Below are 17,877 nucleotides of genomic sequence, written 5' to 3'. Positions count from 1 at the left end.
CCTAATGGTAAAAGATTTGAGAAGTAGTTAGAAAAAAGTTCGGATTTTTGTTGAGAACGATGTGAGAGTAGCATTTATAGTTATATCTTGTTTTCTAATTAATGAACTTAGACTGTGTGCAATAGTTCATGATTTATGCAGTTCGTAAATACATCGACGAAGACGGAGTATACTTATAAATCATTATACAACGATTCTGCAGAATATTGCAACATGTGTGGCCGTCAGCACATCAGCAGTTGCATTATGCTCGGTATATTGGGAAGTATAACATTAATTACCCTTGTCGTTCTTCTTATTATTGTATTTCATTGACACAAAAATATATGAGTTCTCACGTTCTGATTTTAGTGCAGGTAAATAATTTCATGAATTTAACGCTCTGCAAAGATATATTTACAAATCTCCAGACTGGACGTTTAAAGGCATTTCTCATGGAAACAATCCATGTACCATCATTGCAGAGGCGAAAAGTATAAACTAAACACCGTAAAAAATGCTTTTCTTATTACCTACTTGCAAACAGTGTCGTGGAGGGGGGAGGGTCGTTATCACAATATTTGGAAGTTAAGGGTCGTTATGACTAAATGTTTGGAAACGCTAAGTTTATCCAGTCTCCTCTATATAGGTAATGAGCATTAATATAAGGGAGATGATTACTGGAAAGCTTTACAAAGATGGGAAAAGGAGGAGAGAGAGAGAGAGAGAGAGAGAGAGAGAGAGAGAGAGAGAGAGAGAGAGAGAGGAAAAAGAAATCATTTGTTCGAGAGGAGGAAGAAAAGAAGAATCTAGGTAAGAGGGAATGAGAAGGAAAATGGCGGAAATGGCGGGCAGAGAGGGAGGAAGACTCTGCAAGGAGGGGAATAAGGAAGATAAGGAGAAAGGAGGCATTTATAAGGCAAGGAAGAGAGGAAGAGGTAACAGCAATAGCCTACAAGAGACCGATGACGATGGGTGGAGAGAGCCTTGAGCTGTTATTTGATGTAGTTTAGACGAGTTTATTAATGTTTGGAAGATTCCTTGGCCTCCCCTGATTTCGGATCATCCTTTATCGATTATTTTAGAGTAGTTTTGACCTAGACTAAAGCTAGATTTGGATAGATTAAAAGTGGATAGAAACGGTAGTAATCACATAGAGCCTGAAAATACCACTAGAGGGTAAAGGTTGAATGAGTTTATCTTGAAGTTTACGTTTATGATATTGAGTAGATAGCCTATTAGTCCCCCGAGGATTCTGATTGTTAGTACCAGATTTTTTATAAGAGGAGAAAGGCAAATAATATAGGATTCTGGAAAGATTAATCAAGATAATAATGCTCCTCTAAGGATTGCTCCTCTTCTAAGAGCTAGTATGGGGGAAGTTATAATGGAGGATGAGTCGTCAATGTTTCTGAACCTAGCTAAGTTAAATTCTCCGGTTATAGAATAGAAAATTAAGCGGAAAGTGTAACATACTGTTAATATGGTTGCGAAGATGTAAAGAAATAAAATTACAGTATTGATTCATCTTATGAAAGCAATTTCTAGGATAAGGTCGTTGGAGTAGAATCCCGCTAGAAATGGAGTTCCACATAATGCTAGGTGTGCTAGGTTTATGCATATACAGGTTAGGGGCATAGAGGTTACTAATCTTCCTATCGGTCGGATATCTTGGTATTCTTTTACATTATGGATTATGGCTCCGGCACATATAAATAAAAGAGCTTTGAACAGTGCATGAGTAAGAAGATGGAAGAATGCGAGGTCTTTAAACCCTAGGGCTAGGATTCTTAATATTACTCCTAGTTGGCTAAGGGTTGATAGGGCAATAATTTTTTTTAAGTCATATTCGAAATTAGCTCCTAGACCTGATATAAATATTGTTAGAGAGCTGAATAGTAGTAGGGTTGGTAAAGTTGTTTCGGATAGTGCGGGTCTAAATCGGATGAGAAGGTAGACTCCGGCTGTAACAAGAGTTGAGGAGTGAACTAGTGCTGATACTGGTGTTGGGGCTGCTATGGCAGCAGGTAGTCAGGCGGCGAATGGGATTTGAGCTCTTTTGGTTATTGCTGCTATAATGATAAGTCTTTTTATCAATAGCGTGAAATTGTCATCTAGGTAAAATACGTGGAAGATGAAATTTCAGCCTCCTCCAATGAATATTAAGGCAATTCTTAAGAGAATTGCTACGTCTCCAACTCGATTAGATAGAACGGTTAGTATTCCGGGGTTTGCGGATTTCTCGTTTTGATAGTAAATTACTAGTGCATAGGATACTAACCCTAAGCCATCTCACCCTAAGAGAATTCTAATTAAATTAGGTCTGATAATCAAAAAGATCATTGATAGAACAAAAGCTAGAACTAAGTATATGAATCGGTTTATGTTGGGGTCTCCTTCTATGTATCTTCCCCTATAAAAGAGTACTATTGCTGAAATGAATATAACGAATCCCATGAATATTAAGGACATTCAGTCGAAAATGTATGTTGCAACGATAGAGGATGAGTTGATTCTTAGAATTTCTCATTCAATAATATAGCATGTTTTGTCAAATAAGCATGGAAGGGACATGAATAATGAGATTAGAGAAAACAATATTAGGAAAACTTCTTGTTAGGTGTATTGAAATTTTTCAAATCATGGTTTAGGATAAGATTTTTATTTTTTTAGCTCCACAAACTAACGTTTTAGTAATAAACTACCCAAACGAGCTGAGTTGTAATATAGTTAAAATATATAAAAGTGGTAAAGGTTTAATTAGATGTTAGGTATAATTAGGTTCCTTTTTAGAATTAAGATATTTAGGGGAATTCAATGAAGTCTTAAAACTAAGTATTCTCGTACTTTTCCCGAGCAACAAGAGTAGAGAGATCTGGAGAATACACCGTGTTACCTAAGTGAATAAAGATAAAGGGTATAAGCTGCTCTGAAAAAAGATAGTAACCTAATTCTTAGGGCAGTTAATTTGTTTCATCTAATGATTCTTATGATTAGATTGATATCTCCTAGTAAGTTAATGGAAGGGGGTGCAGCCATATTACTGATTCTTAGTAAGAATCACCATAGTGCTATTCTTGGCATGAAATTTAATAAGCCCTTATTAATTAGAAGGCTTCGTCATCCAATTCGTTCATATACTATGTTTGCAAGGCAGAATAGTTCTGAAGAACATAGACCATGACCTACTATTACAACAACAGCCCCGTTTATTCCTCATCACCCAAAGGTTAAGAGCCAACAAAGTACTAATCTTATGTGAGCTACAGAAGAGTAAGCGATGAGGGAATTTATGTCTACTTGTCGTAGACAGATAATACTAACAAAGAACCCTTCTAAGATTCTTAGCCTGACTCATAGCCATCTTAGGTTCTTGTTTATTTCAGTAAATAAAGGTAAGATTCGGATTAAGCCGTAACCTCCTAGTTTTAGTAAAACTCCAGCTAAAATTATTGATCCTGCTACGGGAGCTTCAACATGTGCCTTGGGTAGTCAAAGGTGGAATAAGTATATAGGTAGTTTCACGATGAAAGCTATAATAGAGGAGACGAATCAAATAAGAGATAGGGTTCTTAGGTTAATTCTTTGATAGAGAGCTCCGATAGTGAGTGTTCCGTTTGTTTTATAGATGTAAAGTAAGGAGGCTAAGAGCGGTAGGGATGCAAATAGGGTGTAGAATAGTATATAAACTCCTGCTTGAATTCGTTCTGGCTGGTAGGCCTATCCTCAACCTAAGATTAGGATTAGGGTTGGGATTAGGGAAGCTTCAAATGTAATATAAAATAGTAGATAGTTTATAGATCTAAAAGTTAGTACTAGAAAAATTAATAAAGCTAAATTGACTAATAAAAATAGTCTGGGAAAATTTGAGGTGAATGTAATTTTTACTCTGGATATAACAATAAGTGCTATAATTCAGATGCTTAGTAGGATTAAAATGTAGCTTAAGTAGTCTGTGCCTAAGCTAAATCCTAAGTTATACATGAAGAAGTCGTGATTGTATAAAATGGCGAATAAAAACGATACAGCTACGATTCCTGTTTGAATTAAAGACCAGTCCTTTACAAATGTCATTAATATAAGGAGTATAAATAGGTATTTTAGCATTCTAATCTATTAAAGGCTCTAAAGTAATCGTTTCCGTGGGAGCGAACAATGGAGACCAGTAGAGCTAGACCCAGGGCGCCTTCACAGGCTACTAGGACCAGGAAAAAGAGAGAGAAAAATAATTCATTTCCGATTGAGGAAAGGCAGTTGGATATTAAGAAGATCCTAAGTATGATGTATTAAATATAATACGGTTGTTGTTTGTTGCCACGCTAGGGTCCTGTACAACGGATATTTCTTTATGCACAGATGTCAAGCTTTTCAGTCACCCTTTTACATTATGGGATCCTTTCACTGGAAGGTGTTAAGGTGTAAGTTCATCATCATCTTCATTATCAGCGTCATCATCATCATCAGTATCCTCATCATCAGCTTCATCATCCAATCCCATAGTGCCCCATAAAAAGATTAGTGAAGGGGTCCCTGGCTCGGCTGCCCCGTCCAGACATTTAAGGCAATGGTGTCCAGCTTTACCTGTCCCCGAGTGGCATTACGCGAGCAAAAAACCCCTCAGATGGAACGCCTTAATCCACTAAACCACCAGGCGTCATTTGGTTATATGGCAACAATGCAGCGTAGTAAATGGTTTCATGGGATGCGGGAAAACGATTTTGGCTGTCACTCAGTGCATATTTACAAAGAGAGAGAGAGAGAGAACTGATTTTATCATATAGATTTGTCCTTTTTTTTTTTTCACTCTAACACTGTTATTTTGAAAAATTCTATTACTTTTCTTACTTGAGTATTGTGATATAAATGGACGTTCTATGCTAATTTTATTTCAGAAATCAGCACCTTCAAAATATGTAAGATCAATACTTTTTTTTTTTTTTTTTTTTTTTTTAATCAGCAAATTTTTTGTCCAGGACGCAGGGCTGTGTAATACTTTTGCCTTCTCTCCAAGCCTATGAGGTACGTAAAGTCCTTGTGCTTCATATATTGCTACAAACAGTAAAAAGAAAAAGAAAGCGCAAACACAGCTCACTTCCTCCAACTTTTCCCCATTTAAAGTCGCTCACATAATTATCTTTCATCTCTGATTCCCACAACACCATGCCATTTTCCTTTCTTGCATTCACTTTTAATTTCCTTCTCCAGTACACTCTTTGAAATGCAGAACTAGGCTATCTACTGAAGCTTAGCTAATGACTCTGAGACCATCGTTATACCATCTGCAAGCAACAACTGATTTCCTTCTCTCTCTCTCTCTCTCTCTCTCTCTCTCTCTCACACACACACACACACACACAAATAAAGACAACTTTCTCCAGAAGAGAGAGAGTGAGAGAGTAGCCTATGTGCCTGTGCGTGCTGCGTTAAATATTACCTTACCATAAGCGTTACGATAAATCATTATTTTCTTAAATTCACCCATGTATGACCCGTCAACCTGTGAAACTCTGACTTGTTACAAACCATCCAGGGGCGGCACATCTCCGGAATACTCACATGAGCTGATGTGTGTGTGTGTGTGTGTGTGTGTGTGTGTGTGTGTGTGTGTGTGTGTGTGTGTGTGTGTGTGTGTGTGTGTGTTTTGTAACAGCTCACTCACTCACCCACCTATGATATCATTATACCTGTGACCTGATGCCTACTCTGGATGGCTTCAGGAACATCGTCTCTACAACTCAATACCTTCACCAATATTTACTTCCTCCCGCTCATCCAAGGCGTCCTCCCTCATACACATTTCCCTTCAACATATTTATTCTGAGTAAACAGTATCGGGACAGGTCTATTTGGCCTACCTCTGTGGAACTTATTGCTTTAGTCCTCCCTGGGCTCTCGTCCATTCTCATTGCATTTGGTTGGGGAAATAGGGGTGATGGTCGTTTGTATGAAGTACCAAAGATGTAGTCCCATAGAGTTCTCTCTCTCTCTCTCTCTCTCTCTCTCTCTCCTGCCTGGGTGCAGTGCTGTCCTCATGCCTCTGTTTTCCAGTCTTCATCGTCTGGCCTGCCCTTCAAGTTTTTCTTCCCTTTTTTGTTATTGTTTTCTACCAGTTGCTTATTTTGTTACTAAATCTTCTCTCAGGTGAAGCCCAGTTTACATAGCTGTCAACTTACTTTATAAGTTGCCGTTTCCCTTTATAGAGACCGTGACAGCAAGTTTTTGAAACAGAGAAAGTTAACATCATCTGAGGACAAGTTCAAGTTAGTCACGTTAGGGCGCGTCCACACGTGCCCTCGAACATATGTTGGCAACACAGCTGGGAACACGTTTGGGTAAATGTATGCAGCAGTATTTGGTCAGATGTATGCAAACATGTTTCAGTGCAGCCTCGAACACAGGCAGCAGAGGCGATGGGATAAGTGTGTCCATACCAGGCAGCTGAGATGTCATCACGATGTTGCCAACATGATCTGGACGCTGCTGTTCTCAGCATGTTTGCAGCGTGTTCGTTACTGTGTTGCTTACATGTTGCCAGCGCTTGTTCGAGCACACGTGTGGACGCTCCCTTACTGGAGAGAGAGAGAGGAGCGAATGTAGATGATGCAAGTGAAGACAATGGGAGAAAGCGATGAGAAAGGAGAGGGAAGAGCAGGAGGAGGAGGAGGAAGAGGAGAGTGGTAAGCAGATGAAAATAGTGGGAGAATTGCCGAGTCCGACAGCCCCTGACGAGTTCAATTAATATTCATTTAAGCCAAGCAAGAAATCCTGAAGAACCAGTTACCTGCACCGTGCAGCAATTTTCTCCCTCAAATTTGTCTGGATACTTCTCCTTGGCTTAGTAAACGGAGTGGGAAGAGTCTTTTGATTTCCTGAATATTATTATTAAGTGGCACAGCGGGAGGCTTGCGGAGCTTCGTTCCGTCGTCTTGAAAACTGAAATTAATACAAATATTTTTTCTCTATCTAGATAAACACAAATATATATTTTTCCATTGTCTAAGCATGCTTCATCATCAATCTGTCTATTTCAACCTAATACCAGTCCTTCAATATGGTAAGGTTATCTCTTCAAGACAATATATCTTACAGTTTATCTGTCTTTAACCCGACGCCGTAATCCCAGAAGGGGTAGCCACAGATAAAATGCCACTATATAGACATGGGGGCGCATACAACAGGCGAGGGTGGGCGCCGCCTAATAGTAAAAGATTTAAGAAGTAGAAGGAAAAAGTTCGTATTTCTGTTGAGAAAGATATGGGAGTAGCATTTATAGTTATCTCTTGTTTTGCAGTTATGATCTTAGTCTGTATGTAATAGTTCATCATTTGCGCAGTTCGTAAGTAAATCAATGAAGAGAGTATAAAATTACGAATCTTTGTACAAAGATTATGCAGAACATTCCAACATGTGTGGCCGACAGCACATCAGCAGTTGCGTTATGCTCGGGATACTGGGAGCTATAATATTAATTACCCTTGTCGTCCTTCTTATTAATCTTCATTGACACAAAAATATATGAGTTCTCACGTTCTGATTTCAGTGCAGATAAAAAATTTCATGAATTTAACGCTCTGGAAAGATATAATTAACAAATCTTCAGAGTGAAAAAAAGTTTTAAAGGGTATTTTTCAAACAATACTTTTATCATCACTGCAGTGGTGAAAAGTATAAAATAAACACGGTAAAAACTACCCTTCCTTAATGACCACTTGCAAACAGTGTGGTAGACGGGGGTGGGGGAGGGGTCGCTATCACAATACTATATTCGGAAGTTAACGGTCGTCATGACTAAATGTTTGGAAACCGCTATAGTGATCCATTTTCCTCTTTATCGGTAATGAGCACTAATGTAAGACAGTTGAGTGCTAGAAAGCTTCACAAAAATGGGAAAATAAAAGAGAGAGAGAGAGAGAGAGAGAGAGAGAGAGAGAGAGAGAGTTAGCAGTTCATGAAGTCTTAGGACCCAAACCGTGTAAGTACGGAGCACTGATGATGCAAGAAGGTAAACATGCTTCCTATGTTAGTGAAAGAAAAGGATAACAAAAGCCCTCCACCTCTCCAGCTAGCAATGCAAAGAGATCAGCGTATTCAAGGAAGATGTGGACAGCAAGAGCTAAAATCCAGACGAAAGAGGGAGAGAGAGAGAAGAGACGCAAATTGTTGGAGTGGCGGAAGAAGAAGAGAATCTAGATCAATGGGAGGAAGAAGAGGGCAAAGAGGGAGAAAGATTCGGAGAGGAGGGGATAAGGAAGATGAGGAGAAAGGAAGCGTTTACAAGACAAAGAAGAGAGGAAGAGGTAACAACAATAGCCTGCAAGAGACCGATGAGGAGAGAGCCTTGAGTTGTTAATCTCGGAGCAGAAATTTGTTAAATAAAATACAGTTGCTGTGTGTTGTCACGCCTGGGTCCTGTGAGACGGATTTTTCTTATGCACCGATGTCAGTTTTTCAACCATCCTGTTACACTATGGGATCCTTTCACTGGGAGGTGTTAAGGTGTTAGTGCATCATCATCATCTTCATCATCAGCGTCATCATCATCATCATCATCATTATCTTCATCAGCGTCATCATCATCATCATTATCTTCATCAACAGCGTCATCATCATCATCATCATCATCATCATCATTATCTTCATCATCAGCGTCATCATCATCATCAGCGTCATTATCTTCATCATCATCATCATCATTATCATCATCATTATCTTCATCAAAGCGTCATCATCATCATCATTATCTTCAACAGCGTCATCATCATCATCATCATCATCATCATCATTATCTTCATCAACAGCGTCATCATCATCATCATCGTCATTATCATTATCTTCATCATCAGCGTCATCATCATCATCATTATCATCATCAGCGTCATCATCATCATCATCATCATTATCTTCATCGTCAGTTTCATCATCATCATCATCATCATCATCATTATCTTCATCGTCAGTTTCATCATCATCATTCAATCCCATTTGGCCCCATATAAAAATTAGCTTAGGGGTCACGGGCTAGGCTGCCATTCCAGACATTTAAGGCAATGGTGTCCAGCTTTACCTGTTCCCGAGTGGCATTACGAGAGCAAGAAACCCCTCATATGGAACGCCTTAATCCACTAAACCACCAGGCGTCATTTGGTTATATGGCAACAATGCAGAGTAGTAAATGGTTTCATGGGATGCGGGAAAACGATTTTGGCTGTCACTCAGTGCATATTTACAAAGAGAGAGAGAGAGAGAGAGAGAGAGAGAGAGAGAGGCAGGACATCTAGTGAGTGGATGATGGAATTCCCACCTTTTTTTTAATGCAAGAAAGAAGGAACCAAAGGCCAGGAGCCCGCAAACCATTCCTTCCAAGAAAAAAAACAAAAACAGTACAAAAGACAGCCAAATTCAAGATCCGTTCATTTCGAGATGCCAGGACACACTACCACCACCTTCATCATTTAGCGTATTTATTGACTTGCACTTCATCTTGCGCCTCTCTGCCTACCTATCTACCTACCTCCGGGTCTCCCCACCTACGACCTCCTAACATACTCCTTGCCTATCTCCCTCCCTACCTCCCAGCCTAACTACCTCCCTGCCTACCTTCCTCTCTACCTACCTAACTACGTATTTCCTTACATGCCTATCTCCTTACCTACCTCCATCCCTACCTGTCTCCCCGCCAACCTAACTACTTCCCTATCTGCCCACCAGCCTGACTGCCAACCTCCTATCTCTCATAGCTACTCCTCGTCTTGCCTCCCTGACAACCTCCCTATCTTTTTTTTTTTTTTTTTTTTAATGCGAGGAAGAAGGAACCAAAGGCCATGAGCCCGCAGTAACAGTTCCCTCCAAGAGAAAAACAAAATTCAGTAGAGAGCCAAATTCAAGATCCGATCATTTCGAGATGCCTGGACACACTGCGTTTGAAAGAATGCAGATCAGAGGCAGCAGGAAATACAGACAGAGGGAGACAGTTCCAGAGTTGACCTGATGCATAAATAAAAGACTGGGAGTAACGGTTAACTCTTGCATTAGAGAGTTGGACAGAAAAGGGATGAGAGTTTGCTGCTAGACGGGTGCTACGCGTCCGTCATAGAGGTGGAGGAATGCAAGCAGACAGTTCAGAGGAGCAGTGACCATTAAAGTAGCGATAGAGAAGAGATAAAGATGCAAAAGTACGGCGAGTAGACAGAAGTTGAAGGGAGTCAGTAAGAGGAGGAGAGTTAATGAGACGAAAAGCCATTGACTCCACCCTATTGAGAAGAGCTGTATGTGGGGAGCCTCCCCACACATGAGAGTTGTACTCCACACAGGGGCGGATAAAACCCCTGTATAGAGTCAACAATTGTGCAGGGGTAAAGAAAGAGTGGAGTCGGTTTAGCACACCCAATCTCTTGGAAGCAGATTTTACAAGAGATGTAATATGATCTTTCCAAGATAAGTCCCGAGTAAATGAAACCCCAAGCATGTTCAAGGATGATGCAGGATTAAGCTGAATATTATTAAACATTAATGGGTATACCTGTGGAAGATTTTGTCGGGTTGATTGGTGTAAGAACTGAGTCTTACATGCATTAAAAACAACCATATTATTTTTACCCCAGTCAGAGATACGAGCCAAGTCAGACATTAGGTGTGCCATAGCCTCATCCCTTGTTTGTTGAAGTAACTGTTGAGATGGGCGTTGCGGGAACCGAATGGAAAGGTGAAGGGTGGAGTCATCAGCGTATGAGTGGATAGGGTTAGATGTACAGCTTAGAAGATCATTGATGAATAAAAGGAAGAGAGTTGGTGATAGGACAGAGCCCTGAGGAACACCACTGTTGATAGATCTAGGAGAAGAACGATGGCCGTCTACAACAGTGGCTATAGAACGACCAGAAAGGAAGCTAGTGATGAAGGCACAGATAGAAGGATAGATACCGTAGGAGGGCAGTTTGGAAATTAAAGATTTATGCCAGACTCGATCGAAAGCCTTTGAGATGTCAAGTGCAATGGCAAAGCTTTCGCCAAAGTCCCGAAAGGAGGATGACCAGGAGTCTGAAACGTAGGTGAGAAGATTGCCAATGGAGCATCCCTGACGGAACCCGTACTGACGATCAGAAAGAAGGTTGTAATAGGAAAGATGCCTTTAAATTTTTCTATTGAGAATTGACTCGAAAACTTTTGAAATACAGGACGTTAAGGCAATTGGACGATAGTTGGAGGGTTGGGAGTGGTCACCCTTCTTTGGGACTGGCTGAATGAGAGCAAACTTCCAGCAAGAAGGAAAGGTACAAGTTGAGAGACAAAGGTGAAAGAGTTTGCCTAGGCAGGGTGTAAGCACAGAAGCACAGGTCTTGAGAACAACAGGAGGGACCCCATCAGACCCATATGCCTTGTTAGTACTGAGGCCAGTGATGGCAGAAAATACATCAGCTGAAGAAATTTTAATGTCAGCCATGAGGAAGTCAGAGGGGGGAAGTGATGGAGGAACAGCACCGGAATCGTCTAAGGTAGAATTGGAGGAGAAAGTCTGTGTGAAGAGATCTGCTTTATCAGTAGAAGAAATAGCTACAGAACCATCAGAGTAGAAAAGAGGAGGGAAGGATGATGAGGTAAAGTTGTTAGAAAGGTTTTTGGCAAGGTGCCAGAAGGAGTGGGAAGAATTCGAGTTAGAGAGTTGAGAGCATTTAGTACGGATGAAATTATTTTTAGCAGTGCGAAGAACAGACTTAGGACGATTCCGGGCAGAAACGTAAAGATGATGTGATTCAGGGGTGGGTTGGCTCCGGTACCTTTTGTAGACCCTCTCCTTGTTGCGGACAGCATTAGAACAAGCGTGATTAAACCAAGGCTTTCTTGCATTAGTCAAAGGATATGAGAAAGGAATGTATGCTTCCATGCCCGAGAGAATAACCTCCGTAATGCGCAAGGCACACTCAGATGGCTCACGGCCATGGAAGCAATAATCATTCCAGGGAAAATCAAAGAAGTACTGCCTGAGGGCCTCCCAGTCCGCAGCTCCAAAATGCCACAGACGACGTTTCCTTGGAGGGTCCACAGGCCGTACCGGAGTGATAGGACAGGTTAAGGTGATAAGGTTGTGATCGGAGGAGCCCAACGGAGAGAAAAGATTAACAGAGTAAGCAGAAGGATTAGTGGTGAGGAAGAGGTCAAGTATGTTGGAGCTCTCTCCAAGGCGGTCAGGGATATGGGTAGGGTGCTGTACAAGCTGCTCTAGGTCATTAAGGATAGAAAAGATGTAGGCTTGTTCACCAGGTGGATCAGTGAAAGGAGAGGAGGAACATCGGTTCAGTTGATAAAACGGGACCCTGGGGATTTTCCACAAGGGGAGTGTCCATCCAGCATCCCAGGCAATGCCTGTATTCACGATCATATTTTTTACCGGGGCAACGCCAAGTACCACTGATAGTTTTTGTTTTTACTAATTTCTTTTGATCAACTGCACAATGGTCATTATGGCAAATAACCACTGTGGGAGAGTTTCTGCAACTTGCATCTTCCTTCTTAGTAGGAGGGCATACAAGTACCCTTGGTGTGAGGATGGAAGTCTAATGTCGATGCTGAATAAACAGGATGGTCTTGGGATAAAGAAACAGTGATGTGATGTGATGATGAGGGTATATATCATAAGAAATGATAGAAGGGAAAGTGGGAATGATGGTGCAGGTGGAGATAGAAGGATGGGTTGGGTGATGATGGGTATTAGTGGGTATTTACTGCGGTAATCATGGCTGTGGTTGTGCTGATGATGATGGTGATACCTTGAGGTATTTAGCTAAAGGACCATCTCACTTATCTCCAGTTTAAAAGAAATTAAAAATCGTTCTCATTTACTCTATAACTATCTGTATTTCAAGGCTGCTGAAAGATGAGGATAAGGTGACCGAGAATAAAGTTAAGAGTAAAATGGAGGAATATGTGAGTCAAGAACCTAATGTAATTGTTAGTAAATTTAAATCCTTTCAGCATGGAAGGTATTTACTAAAGTGAATAATATGATCTGGAGATGCCAAAAATAAGCATGAATGACGTCACAGTACTGAAAGGGTTAATATCTCCGTTTTCCTAAGATGATTTTCACTGAGCTGAGTCATACTAACTGACCGCGGTTGCAGGAATTATATGTAAAAGTCGCTATTGTAGCGGTGATCCCCAGCTCATCTGAACGTGAACCTGGTTGACTGCTGGCTGATTCTGGTCCCCTCTTGCACTTTACCTTCTTCCTACAGCGGGAAAGGGAGCGAGTCGAGGAAATTTTGTATAAACGGGCAGTAGAACCGATCAGTTAGATTACACTGATTTACCAAAAAAAAAAAAAAAAAAAAAATCTGAGGGAAGCATGTGAATAGGTGTTTTTTGATTAATTTTGATATGCTTAATTCAGATTTCTAAACAGTTTTGCTCTATCACCTCAAGCTTTTTTGCTTTCACATATCCCATTTTTTATTATAATGCATATATTTATAATATGAGTTTATTTCATATATTAAAATGGCATATTACAGAACGAAACAAAACAGACACAGAACACTGACAGAACTACTGTAAATATTACTCTTCCTTGGATATAAGGATATATACACATCATAGTACTACAGACAGTCAGAAGTGAGTTTTTTTGGACGATCTGGTGTACTTTGCCTTCGGGATGTCGCGCAGGAGCATCCAGCAGAAGTCCTCCATCATGCTGCTGTTCCACTTGTCTTGGTAGTTCCTCTCCATTTTTGTAATATCTTGGTGGAACCTTTCCCCATGTTCGTCACTTACTGCTCCGAGGTTCTGGGGAAAGAAGTTGAGGTGGGAGTGGAGAAAGTGAATCTTGAGAGACATTAGGCACCACATATCCTGATAAGCCTGCAACAACTCGACATGCTCTTGGTAATCTAGTGCCCGTGTGTTACCAAGGAAGCCATGGCTGACTGACTTAAATGCTTCCCATGCTCTTAGTTCCTTCAAGGTGAGCCTCTCCTCGAATACCTCATCCTTCAGCACTTCCCGCATCTGAGGTCCGACGAAGATGCCCTCCTTGAGCTTAGCAGAACTGAGAGCTGGGAACAGAGTGCACGGGTGTTGGAAGGCAGCGCCATCCTTGTCCATGGCCTTCACGAAATTCTTCATAAGGCCAAGCTTGATATGAAGAGGGGGAAGAAGCACCTTGTTCATGTCCACCAGAGGATTTTCTTGGACAATGTGTTTCCCAGGCACGAAAGTGCTCCTAGACCCCCATTCCTTCTGCGTGAAGTGCTTGGACACAGCCCGACTGTCCCAGAGACAGAAAGCAGCGGTACTTCGTGAAGCCCGCCTGCATACCCAGGAGAAGCCGAATGACCTTGAGGTCCCCACAGAGGTTCCACTGGTGCTGCTGGTACTAACAGCACTAACCACTCCCTCTCACCGCCAGTAAGCTACTGATGTTCCTAGCCGCACAATGCACATGTTTGACCTTGTTGTGGGGCGCGTTTTAAACCAGGTTCCAAGAAAATAGGACGATAAATGGATTTTTGGTGAATATTTGGGTTCTAGGCATATATCTATACATGTACGTACATGTATACATGTATATCTCAAAAACTAGAGGTGATGAGTGAAAACGGATTTCGAATCTGAAATCAGCACCCCAAAATTAGGTTAGAACACCTAATTTCATGCTTGCCTCAAATTTTTTTGTAAACCAGTGTTATTGCTACCGCTAGGAGTCCCTCCCTAGCCCCGAGGAATGTGGTTATGGACACATATTTCGCCTTTTGTATTGTGCCGTTACAGTGTGGGTGACAAACGATAATTCCGTTTTTCATTTTCTTTTTCGTCTGTTTACTGACTCAGGCAGTCCAAGGTTGACTGAAATTGCTTTTCTCTTTTGTATCTGCCACTACATCAATTTCGTCCACTCTAGAGACCAATGAATGTCAGTATTCTCATTCAGTAGTTACTCATTCTTTTCCTTTACCTCTCTCTCTCTCTCTCTCTCTCTCTCTCTCTCTCTCTCTCTCTCTCTCTCTAAGCCAATCTGCTCCCCTTACACCTCCTCCCCCTCAGCTTTTGTTTTATTCACGGTTTCACACTCGCCCTTCCCGCTTCCCCTCTTTCTTCTCATATTTCATTGTGCTTCATCACCTTCTTGCCACTCCACAGCGTGTACGAGAATTGGGACGAGCCGGATCCTTATTTTTAGGATAAGGATGAGGGTGAGGATTAGGAGGAAGAAGTGGAAAAATGAGCGCGTTTAGAGAAAAAGTGATGCCTAGCAAACTGGAACGTCCCACTACAGAAAATGGCTTTGGCTTTAGGGCTATATGTGTTACTGATACGAACATCTCTCTGTGATTACCTATGATATTTTTAGTGTTTATTGTGAGCCTTTACTTTCAGAAGAGTCCCCTGCTGTTAAGTGTGTCTGCACAGTTTTGCCCTCTCTGTTTTATTTTTCCCCACCTACCCTCAGTGTGGGGACGTGAGGACATCACTTAGCTCTTCTCCTTTTTGCCGCCATATATTGTTTTCAGTTTTTCTCAGTTCCTATTCATTTTCTTCTCTTACCATTCTTCCTTCTCTCATTCTTCTTCCTTTGTCATTAAGTGATTCTTCTCCATTGACTTTTGTCTCTATGTTGATTTTTATATACTATACCCTTCATTGTGTGTGTGTGTGTGTGTGTGTGTGTGTGTGTGTGTGTGTGTGTGTAATCAATGATCTCCTAAAATGGTGGTTCACTAAAAGAGAAACAAAGAATCATCAGCTTTTATAGACGTTTTTGCTTCTTTTTCCTCATTCACCAATAGAATCGCAGAGAGAGAGAGAGAGAGACGACATTAGTAAACGACAAAAACTGAAGCGACTAAGGGAGAAAGTTTGCTGTAAGAAGGAAAAAGAAGGCTGAAGGAAAATAAAATTCATTATCTATCTATCTATCTATCTATCTATCTATCTATATATATATATATATATATATATATACATATATATATATATATATATATATAATATTATATATAAAGAGAATTTCTCTCTGTCTATCCTCTATGGAAATCGAGAGGGATGCATATACTGTAGAACTCTCTAAGCATTTATGACAGGTGTGACTTTTCACGGCGAATTTAGATGTGTACGTTATATCTGCTAAAATATTACGAAACGTTGTTGAACTTGCATTCAAAATGGAACCTCACTTTTCGGTGTGTCTAGCTACAGTTTTTAGAGTCTCGAAGTAGAGCAGGCTGGACGAGCAACGTAGGCGGGACGAACAGAAACTCAAGTGTAAATTCGAGGCTACGACTCAGAATATTATTCAGATTAATTGATGATTCATATAATCCGTTTATATATAAAAGAAGATCTCTATTCTCTGCCTGTCTGTCCTCTACGGAAATGGAGAGGGATGAATATAGAACTCTCTAAACAAATTTAACATGGATAACTTTTTTCAGTGATATAAATGTGTACATTACAGTTGCTAAAGTGGTGCCTCTGATGGCCAAGATTAGAACTGATTATAAATATTTAAACCAACATGGTGGGGATGTGGCAGCAAAGTACCACTGATATTTTTACTTCTATAACCGTATCATTATTACCTGCAACGGATCGAGTGGGTGGCTGGATTGGTGGGGTGGGTGGGCTGGGTTGAGTGGATGGATTGGTGTGGTGTGGTGGGGGAAGGTGGGTGGGCAGAGTTGGATGTGTGTGGTGAATCAGTTTGGGTGGGCGAGTTGGTGGGCAGAATGGATGGGTGAATGTGGGTAAGTGGGTGGGCAAGAAGAGTGGGAGAAAAGGAAGGGTAGGTGGGTGGGTGAGCAGGGTGGGTGGGTGAGTAGTGGAGATAATAAGTCCATGATAGAAACAGGTCTATGTGGAATATATTCCTGGGAAAAAGGGCCTAGTGACGAACATAAGTTCAGTGTGTAAAACGGGGCACCAGGGGCCCTCTTCCACAGAGGTAGTGGCCGCCTTGGGTCCGAAGCATTGTGATGTGCACGATCATAGATTTTTACCCGGGCAACGCCGGGTGCCCCTGCTAGTGACTAATCTATATTAATGAAAAAAAAATCTGCATTGTTTGTTTGTTTGTTTGTCCTTCAATCACGCCCAAACCAAGGGCCAAACACCCCCAGACCCATATATATTCTGAATCAGGGTGACCCAGGGATGGTTTTAGGCAGGTCAAATCTCAGAACTTGGTAATTTGAGGTCATCGGTAGAGTGTTCGCCTTTTTGGCCCAGGCAACGCCGGGTAGGCTATCCCTGCAGCCCAATATTTGTCATGGAGACTCACATGACCTCCAGTTCGGACATAGGCCATGTGAGGTTGATCTCCGAGGCCATTTGAGGTCACCAGTCGGTCATTTGAGGTCACCGTTAATAGTAAACAAGTGCGCACAAATTAATTCTGTGCGTTAGTCTGCGAAAGCTGAAATAGAAAGTTCTTGGATCTCTTAAAATCCCTCTTCAAAAGCAAAAGAGGTCCATGGTCTTTTTGTAGTAGAAAGAAAGACTAGAGTGTTCGCCTTTTTGGCCCGGCAATGCCGGGTACCCTATCTAGTAAATGTTATAAAGGACACAGACATACCTGTCCATCCAGTGTGGAGTCCAGTGAGCCAGGAAAAATCGCACTGACTTTTCTCATAATACTGTTAACAGACTAATGAGTGCTTGATGATATATGACATGCTAGCAAAGACCTCTGATGTTGTAATAAGCCAGTATTCCTCATAACGATAATTATCTTCAGTGACTGATCAAAAGGGTTCAGTATTTCCTAATGATAAACAGCTAAATACACAAACCCAGCCATACGGGGTGCAAGCCAGCACAACTCTATGCCGGTCCCAAGCCCGGATCAATGGGGAGGGTTGGCGTCAGAAATGGCTGTCGGCCAGTAAAATAAAAGCCAAAACCATG

General features: G+C 41.2%; 1 pseudogene; it reads right to left on the bottom strand.

Annotated features, from left to right (window-relative positions):
- Window positions 1-1,277: 1,277 nt before the first annotated feature.
- LOC145400463 (NADH-ubiquinone oxidoreductase chain 5 pseudogene) lies at window positions 1,278-5,776 on the bottom strand (annotated as a pseudogene).
- Window positions 5,777-17,877: the final 12,101 nt, after the last annotated feature.

The sequence above is a fragment of the Coenobita brevimanus genome, chromosome 6 (genome assembly GCF_032717465.1).
Source record: "Coenobita brevimanus isolate Jiangsu-jjx chromosome 6, ASM3271746v2, whole genome shotgun sequence".
NCBI lineage: Eukaryota > Metazoa > Arthropoda > Malacostraca > Decapoda > Coenobitidae > Coenobita > Coenobita brevimanus.
This window is presented reverse-complemented; position numbering and strand designations above follow the sequence as displayed.